Below are 9,582 nucleotides of genomic sequence, written 5' to 3'. Positions count from 1 at the left end.
GGGCTGGCTGCTAGCCCTGCCTCTGCCCACTGCCCCCAGCGAGGGGCAGAGAGGGAGCAGGGCAGGGGGCCAATGCAGGGGTCAGAGGGTCCTGAAAAGCCCTGTCTGCCTGGCAGCTCCACGGGCCGGGCTCTACAGCTGCTGAGCCCGGGGCTGTCAGGGCCCCGTTACCTGTCACACGACGGGACACAGCGCAGGAGGGTCACCACCATATCATGGGGGTCATCCAAGATCATCTTCAGAGGACACTTGTCCACTTGCTCAGCAGACACGTGGCTGGGCCTCTCCTCTCCTGTCAGGTCCCTGCCTGGAAGGGGCAAAGAGCGAGCTGAGGCAGAGCTGAGGGGAACACAGCCGAGCCCTGCGCTCCCCGGGCAGGGCCAGCCCCGGCACAGGGCTGCCCAGAGACGGCTGCAGTCTGGGGGTGTCCAGGGGATGGAGCCCGGCCCTGGGGAACAGCCCCAGCCCCTCTCTCCCTGGGGATGCCCAGCGGGGCTGGGACAGGGCACAGGCGGCTCCAGCGGCTGGATCTCCTGCAGCTCATCGGGCTGCCCTGCTGCAGCAGCCCCAGAGGCTTTCTCCTGCTCTTGCTCCTCTCCCTGCCAGGCCAGCCTGGGCACGCTGGGGCGTCTCTCCTCCATCCTGCTGAGGCCTGGCCTCGAGGGCTGGGGAGACACTGCGCAAAGCACGGCGGCCACGGGTCCGGAACAACGAGGGGTCTGCACAGGGCTCCTGGCAGCCGCGCTCTGTCCCGTCCTGTCCCGGCGCCTCCTCCGGGCGCTGTGGGGTGGCCACGGCAGCGCCAGCGCTACATCATGCCCGGGAGCCAAGGGCTCTGTGACATCATTGTGACGTGTTGCCACGGCCCCTGGGGCCCCGTTTCCCCCTCACACCGGGCCCAGCCCCGAAGCAGCTCCCTGAGCCGGCACCTCGGAGCCCTCCACGGCCCAGCAACAGCTCCCAGGCAGCAGAGGAACGGCGGGTCACGGCTGGGGGAGGCTTTGGGGGCAGCTCCAGGGACAGGTTTCTCAGGCATCCCCACGCTTTGGGCATCTCCAAGTGCCGTCTCACAATCCAGGCCTATGCCACAAGCAGTCTTTTCAGTTGTGTCAGAAAAATCCCCTGGTGTTTCCCAAACTAATGTCCAGGCAAATGTGAAAAGGAACTTCAAAAAGATGACAGCGAGAACTCAGGAACTTCCTCCCCTTCTCTTGGAGAAGAAGAGGGGCTTTCACAGCTCTGCAGCAGCCTCAAGTGAAAACAGGACTCTGCCACTGAGAAACCAGCCATATGGCAGTTCTGATGGTGCCTTTCATCGGTCACTCCAGTCACACAGCTCTACAGTGCCTTTGCTTCACAGAGCTGATGCTGCCTTTCTTGTTCCTCAGCAAGCTGGTTGACTTCTATCAGTACGTTTCTCTAGTCCCTTGTTTGCATCTCTCGCTCTCCAGTATCTCCTTTTCCTGTCAGAGGTCAGGGGACTCCTTCTCCCCTCAGATGTTCTCCATCACCCTTGTGATGAGAGAGCCAGGGAAACTGTCACATCTCTCAGGGAAGTCCTAGGTCCCAGGCTTGCAAATTCTGCCAGCAAGTGAGAGGGGCTCAGTAACCATGCAATGACTGGCTTATTTACCAGAAAAGGAAGGCTCAGCTTTTCATCAAGGGAAGGAGCAATGGAGGCTGCTTTGGGATGAGCCTAGTGGGATGTCCCCTGGTGCTTACTGACGCTGTGAGTCAGTGAGCATGTAAATACAGGGGCTGTGTCAGCTGCCTGAGTTCCCACTGCAATCCAAAAAGACCAGAGTCCAAGTCACCCAACATAGCTGTTGGCTAGTCAAGTGACATCAGTCTGTAGCCACCACTGACTGAACTTACTGGAGCTCTGGGGCGGTGAAGCCGCTGAACACTGCACACGACAACTACTCAGCTACCCAGTAACCCTTACAAGTCCCTGAGAACAGGACCCCCTCCTGTGCCTCGTCCTCATCCCACCGCAGTTAAGGTGAAACAACTTTGCTGAGGCTCTCTGCTGACCAAATGCTGGATCCTGAGAGGACAGGAGGTGGTACCGAGAGCCAGGGAAAGCCAAGTGGCATTTCCCTCCTGCAGGCAGTACACACACAGGCCTTTGGCCCTTGTGCGCAGCCAAACAGCACCCTGGAGATTTGGGGTTGCGGCTACAACCCAGATCTCGGCTCTCTGACAAGTCATGCTGCTCCCAAACCAATTTTGACCAAGAGCAAAGAGGAGGAAAAGGGCCTTTTTGAGCGTGGTGTGACCTCAGGTGTCCACCCCTGCTTCTGCCTCCCCCCAGCTCGGGCCCCTCGTGGTGCCCCACACAGAATCCCCCTGGAAGCAGCAGCTCTGTGACATCAGCGCCCCGGCCGAGGCTTTCCAGGCACTATCAGCACTACGGCATCAGACACAGCGCTGGGGGTGACGTGCCCTTGGCTCTTGGAGCTGCCACGTGCCCTTGGCTCTTGGAGCTGCCACGTGCTGTCAGCGTGATGAAAGTTCTGATTGTCCTGGTCCTGCTGGGCCTGTGCTGCTGGCCTGTGAGTGCCTCAGTGCAAAGCTGTGGGTAAGTGGCTCTGGGAGGGAGCTTGGGCAGAAAAGAGGAGGCTGAGGGGGCATCTTCTTAATAGTTACAAACATCTAAAGGGTGGGCGTCAGGAGGTTGGGGCAGCAGTTTTTTCTGTGAGGTGAGGGAGCCCTGGCCCAGGCTGCCCAGGGAGGGTGTGGAGGCTCCTTCCTTGGAGGGCTTCAAGACCCTCCTGTGTGACCTGATCAAGGTGGGAGCTGCTTCTGCAGGGGGGGTTGGACCGGATGATCTCTAAAGGTCCCTTCCAGCCCCCACCATTCTGTGACTGTGTGATTCGATGAGATGATGGGCTTCACTGGTTCCCCATGGCCCTGCCACAGCTTCCCAAAGCCCAGGAGCTGGGAGCTGGGCTGCTGGCACCACTCGTCTGCGGGGCAAAGGCAGAAGCCGGGGCGCAGGGTTCCCCGGCCCCGCTGTCCGTGCGCTGCCCGGTGGGGAGGGCAGACGGCTGCCCTGCAGCCCCAGCAGCAGCCAGCCCTCCAGCAGGACACTCGTGACTTTCTGGTGACAGGAGAAGCTGCGGGACCCGGCCCTTGGCTGAGCACCACGGGGTGTTGCGCGTCGTGGGCGGCAGCGATGCCTCCCCGGGAGCCTGGCCCTGGATCGTCAGCATCCAGCTTCCCGGGGCAGCGGGCAGCGGGCACATCTGCGGAGGCTCCCTCATCCATCCCCGGTGGGTCCTGACCGCAGGACACTGCTTTGACAAGTACAGGTGAGTAGGAGCAGGGCAGGGCCGTGCCCCCAGCACTGGCAGAGTTCCCGTCCCGTGCTCGGCACGGGCTGGGCTGGTGCCGTTCCTGCAGCCCGGGGCTCGCGGGGCACCTGGCCTCTCCCTCGGCGAGCTGGAGGCAGGGAACTGCTGGGCTCCCTCTGAGCCCTCTGCTCCCCATCTGACCCCCAGGAACGTCCCGACGTGGCGCATGGTGTTCGGGGCCACCCGGCTGTCTGAGCTGGGCCCCGAGGCCCAAGTGCGCAAGAGCAAGCGGCTGCTGATCCACGAGAGCTACCGCAGCGGCGCCTTCGAGAACGACATCGCCCTGCTGGAGCTGGACGAGCCCGTGCAGTGCAGCGACTACGTGCAGCTGGCCTGTGTGACTCACTTCTCCGACGTGGTGGTGTCGCAGCTCACAGACTGCCGCGTCGCTGGCTGGGGCTACACCGCGGAAGGCTGTGAGTGCCCCCGGGAAAGCGCCTGTGTGCCTGGGGCGAGCCTGGGGAGACGGCTCAGGCTGCCCGAGGGCCGGGCTCAGGCTGCAGGCAGGGGCCTGAGCTACCTCAGGCTGCCGCCATGCTGAGGGGACTTTCCCGTCAGGAAAGGCTGCAGGACCCGGGATGGTTTTTTGCTCTTTAGATGAGGGAGCCCTGGCCCTGGCTGCCCAGGGAGGGCGTGGAGGCTCCTTCCTTGGAGGTCTTGCAAACCCTCCTGGACACGTTCCCGTGTGACCTGATCTAGAGGAATCTGCTTGAGCAGAGGGGTCAGACTAGATGATGTTTAGAGGTCCCTTCCAACCCCAGCATCTGGGATTCTATGATTCTGAGCCATGGCCTAAAATCAGACAAGGGTCGAGTGCCTCTTTAGGGGTGCAAAGCCAAGGCTCAGGGAAGGGCTCTGCCCAGACAGGGGAGGGGAAGTGGCCCAGAGCTGCTGGGGGCTAATTCTTCGCCATGCTCACAGCTGCAGAAACATCCGACGTGCTGCAGGAGGCCAAGGTCCGCCTCATCAATGTCAAGCTCTGCAACAGCAGCGAGTGGTACGGAGGGGCCGTGCGCAGCTACAACCTGTGTGCTGGCTACCCGCGGGGCGGCATCGACACCTGCCAGGTAGGAGCAGCCACGGGCCAGCCCTGGCAGCACCCGCAGCCCTGGCCCACGTGGGGCTGCTGGGGCTCCCCAACACCCCCCTCACCCTGCTGGGGCTCCCCAACACCCCCCTCACCCTGCTGGGGCTTCCCAGCATCACCCTCACACTGCTGGGGCTCCCCAACACCCCCCTCACCCTCTGTCCTGTGCTGCAGGGTGACAGCGGGGGCCCGCTCGTCTGCAGAGCTCCACATGCCAACTTCTTCTGGCTCGTGGGCCTGACCAGCTGGGGGAAAGGCTGTGCCAGACCAAAGCAGCCTGGGGTCTACACCTCCACCCAGCACTTCTTCAACTGGGTCCAGTCACGGATTCGCTCAGGAGGAAGTGCTGCGACACTCGCCCGGCCACAGAGGCCATCACAAGGCTCAGCCCTGGCAACAGCAGCAGGGACTGAGTCCTGCTCATTCCCACTCCAGAAGCTGCTGGATTTCGTTAATTGGATCCAGCAGCTCCTGCAGTCTCTGCAGGGAAAAGTGGCTTAAGCAGCAGGACTCTGAGCACGGCTGGGTCCTGCCCCTCGCCTTCCCTGGAGGTTCTCAGCAGTAGTGCTTAGGCAGTAGTCAGTAGAAGCTGTAGCTGTAGCAGTGTCTTTGGACACAGTGTTGTTGGACTTTGTAAGATTGTATGAGTTTCCTGTTGTGTTTGACAGTTCCTTGGCCTCTGCACCGGTGCTGCAGAAGTGCAGCAATACCTGTGCACTGGAACCTTTGAAGTGGAGAGTTACTGACACAGTGTTCATCAAAATTAAATGCAAAAGAAAAAGCAAAAGGCCCCGTTGCCTCCTGGTGTCCCTGCAGCACGGCCTGGCTCCCCTCCCTCTGCCCTGCAGGAAGGGGTCACCTCACCAGCCCAGCCCTGGCTGGACACCCAGCCCCAGGACCTGGGGGCTCAGCCCCCTCGGCCGCGGAGGGGGGCTCCTCGCTGGTCTCTGTTAATGGATGGCAGGGGGCAGGGAGGAGGTGTCAGGGATGTCATCATGGGGCTAAAAGCAGAATCCAATCTTTAATTTGGGCTCTACCAGCCCCATATCCTTGGTGAGGGTTCGGGGGGAAGCAGGACACAGTTTGGGGTCTGCTGCTGCTGCTGGGTTTGCTGTCCTGGCCCCGGCTGTGGGCTACGGCGAGTCCTGCAGCATCCCTGGGATCCCACCCCCAGCCTCCTCATTGCCCGCACTGGGTTTTCTCAGCAGCACCATCCAGTGGAGACGCCCCGAAGGCCGAGGGGACAGCAAAGAAAGAGACCTGTCTGGGCGCTGTGTGAGGACAGAGGTGTTGGGGCAGTGCCAGCAAATCCCGCAGTGGCTGCGGGTGCGTGGGAAGCACGTGCCAGGGCCCGTCCCCGCGGTGCAGCACCGCGTGGGCTGCTGGCCAGGGCTCCTAAAGGGGGTAAAACCCTTCTGGGGAGGAGAGTGTGGGGGGGTGATTCCCCCGGGGGAGAGCAGGGAGATGGGCTCAGCCAGGGGGCTCAAGGGAAGCCCCAGCCCTCGGGGGCCACCAGTTTGCACAAGGGGGATTTTGCTCTCCTTATCCCCCCAACTGTCCTGCAGCAGCCACTGAGGGGCCTCCACTCCTGTGGGGCCTGAGGGGTCGCAGAGGGTGGGGGCCCTGCAAGCCCATCCCCTCCCAGCCTGCTCAGACCAACACAAGGGCAGCATTTGCCCACCTCCTGCTTGTCCCCTCCAAGGATTTGTGTGTGTGAGGTGTCCATTTGTGTGTGTGAGGCATCCCCACGCTTTGGGCATCTCCAAGTGCCGTCTCACAATCCAGGCCTATGCCACAAGCAGTCTTTTCAGTTGTGTCAGAAAAATCCTCTGGTGTTTCCCAAACTAATGTCCAGGCAAATGTGAAAAGGAACTTCAAAAAGATGACAGCGAGAACTCAGGAACTTCCTCCCCTTCTCTTGGAGAAGAAGAGGGGCTTTCACAGCTCTGCAGCAGCCTCAAGTGAAAACAGGCCTCTGCCACTGAGAAACCAGCCATATGGCAGTTCTGATGGTGCCTTTCATCAGTCACTCCAGTCACACAGCTCTACAGTGCCTTTGCTTCACAGAGCTGATGCTGCCTTTCTTGTTCCTCAGCGAGCTGGTTGACTTCTATCAGTACGTTTCTCTATTCCCTTGTTTGCATCTCTCGCTCTCCAGTATCTCCTTTTCCTGTCAGAGCTCAGGGGACTCCTTCTCCCCTCAGATGTTCTCCATCACCCTTGTTTCCGTTTCACAGTGTGCTGCTTCACATGTCTTGTTTGCCTGGAAAACTATTGGAATGAATCAATCCTGTATCTCGTCATTAGCTCTTGTAAGACTCCAGTGGGCGGCTTTAGCACTGCAGTACAGTAGCATGACAAAGTAGGGCTCAAAAGCTCCTGTTTGGCAGGGACTGACATTAGATCCACCTCGGTGCTGGAGTTACTTGTTGCAGCAAATACCTTTGGCAGCTGTAGCTTCACAGCTGAACATCTGCATTGAACTAGCCATCTGGAATATCATCTGGAATGTATCTGGAACAGAATCTGTTGTTTCAGAAGGAGAGAAGTGGATTTGGCAAGTCTCAGTAACAAAAGGACTTTGCAAATAGCCAGTAGCAGTCCTCTGCCTTCCCTCAGGCACGAGCCAACTGCACAGTTTTTATCCAGTGGCTTCATTTTCAGCTGGCTCACTTTCAGTGGCTTATTTCTACAGATGCCCCTGCCCCAGAAATGACAAATTCTGCTTAGAAAAAAACCTTTTTCTGACTTGAACTGGAGAAGACACTTGGCATGAACTTATTAGAGCTGGGCACAGAGGAACCTGCTGAGGGGCACCAAGGGCAAGGGCAGAGTCCTGCAGCTGGGGAGGAACAAGCCCAGCAGCAGCACAGGCTGAGGGGGACCTGCTGGAGAGCAGCTCCAGGAGAAAGACCTGACAGTGCTGTTGGGCAGCAAAGAACCATGAGCAGCAACATGGGCTCGTGGGCAAGAAGCCAATGGCAGCCTGGGGGCAGCAAGCAGAGTGTGGGCAGCAGGGCCAGGGAGGTTGTGCTGCACTTGATACATTCCTTTGTCATCTTTTCCTTTATTCTTGCTTTCCCTCATCCCCCTCTGACACGTGGGTTGTCCTTGTTTTGGGAGGAGAAGTGACTGATATCAACACCCCGCTGCCATCCCTCTTCTTCTTTTTAAAGCAGAGGTCAAAACGCAGAAAGTGACTCTGCTCTGCCTGGCTGGTTTGGGTTTGGGAGTCCTGCTGCCAAAAAGCATCACCTCCAGCAGAGTCATGAGTATCAAGCCATTTCTCTTCTGAGGTAGGACACATCTCATTCAGTCCCTGGGAACACGTGGGGCAAGTGATCATCTGTTCCCGTTGCCCCTGGATGAGTTACTGGGCACCTCATCCCCAAATTGCACCTCCTCCCCAAATTGCCTTTGCATCAGGCCGGTGCAGAGAGCCTCAGGCACTGAATTGGGTCGTTTTGGTGCATGTCGCCATAGACACATTCTGCAGTTATTTCTGCCACCACACAGCCAGGAGAAACAAGTCGTGGCGTGCAGCGTCTCGGGTTGGCTGCTGGTGCCTCCCTGGGAGCCCCACAGCACGTTACAACTTGGCAGTGGGGCTGCATTTCTATCCAGAGCCACACAACTGCTTTTACAAGAGCGGGGCGTGCGCCACAGCAGGAATCCCACATGGCCCTGGGCAGCTGTGGCTGAACGTGCCCACAAAGCACTTGAACAGACGCTGACTGAACGAGAGAGGGACCACGGGGCATCTGCCTTCTGAGTGAGTGTGCAACCCACATCTGTGTTCAGTGTTTCCAACGGGGATCGGGCAGCTCTGACACACGTGCAGCGTCATTTTGGGGCTTCTCCTGCGTCCCAGACTCAGCCTTTGTTCCGTGCCCGAGACTCGGCTGTGGGGCCGTGGGAAGGAGCCTTGCGTTGAGTCCCTTGGGGCTGGGGATGTGCTGGTGCCCGCACGGGATCTGGACCACGGTGTGATCCTGCGCTGTCCGTGCGGCCGCTTCAGAGCAGCGAGAGCGTGACGCTGAGCAGAGCAACGCCAGAGAGGTTCACAGGAATGGGATTTGGGTGCTTACAGGAACGCTGTGATGGGTGACAACAGGAGGATGGGCAGTCACCCAGCCCCAACAGAACGCCTGGGTCACTTGAGCAGATGTCACAGGATGAGATCCACTCGGTCTCAGTAGGTACAGCTGCACCTACTGACAGTTTCTCTGGCTATTGGGACTGCTCAAGCTTTAGCAACGCTTCAAGATGAGGATGCTGGCTTGCAAAATGCAGCAGCAGTACTTCAGCAGCACTCACTGGGTGGTTACCCGATGCAGGCTCCATCAGACACGCTCCTTTGCAGAACAGAGCCTCCGCAGATTGTTTCTGGCTGGCACAAGGACGGGGCTGTGAGGGCTGTGAAGGCACGTGCTGTGTGAATTTGAGTGAGCGCTGAGAGTCAATCCACAAGAGCCTGCAGGATCCGAAGGATCTGCCCCCGCTGAGGGGACAAGATCACTGCGCACCCAGTATGGATGATGCTTGATTCCAACTCATTGTTTACACCATGTGCTTTTATCTGCAGACACAAGTCATCCTTTCACTCCATCCCATGCCCACCTCTTCTGTAGCCTCCACCTCTGGCGTTCCAACCCGAGATCTTCCAGGTGCCTGCAACAGTCTTGAGGGGAAAAGTGGGGTTTGAGTACATTTCTGAGAAAGAAAAGTGGCATTTGGGTGGAGTTTTGAGGGCAAAGATGAGGTTTTGGGGCATTTCTGAGGGAAAAGGTGGGATTTGGGTGGTGTTCTGAGAGAAAAAGCAGGGTTTTGGTAAATTTCTGAGAGCAAAAGTGGGGTTTAGGTGGAGTTTGGATGGAAAAAGTGAGGTTTTGGAGTAATTCTGAGGGGAAAAGAGGGACTTTAGGGAAGATGTGAGGAGAAAAGGGGTTCTGTGTGAGTTTTGAAGGACCAAGTGGGGTTTTGGGGGAGTTCTGAGGGATCAAAAGAGGTTTTGGGGTAATTGTGAGGGAAAGCAATTGGGATTTGGGTGTAGTTTTGAGAGGAAAAGTGGGGTTTTGGAGCAATTCTGAGGGGCAAATTGGTTTTTTGGTTTATTTCTGAAAGGAGAAGTGGGGTTCT

Source organism: Colius striatus, unplaced genomic scaffold (genome assembly GCF_028858725.1).
Source record: "Colius striatus isolate bColStr4 unplaced genomic scaffold, bColStr4.1.hap1 scaffold_40, whole genome shotgun sequence".
NCBI lineage: Eukaryota > Metazoa > Chordata > Aves > Coliiformes > Coliidae > Colius > Colius striatus.
This window is presented reverse-complemented; position numbering follows the sequence as displayed.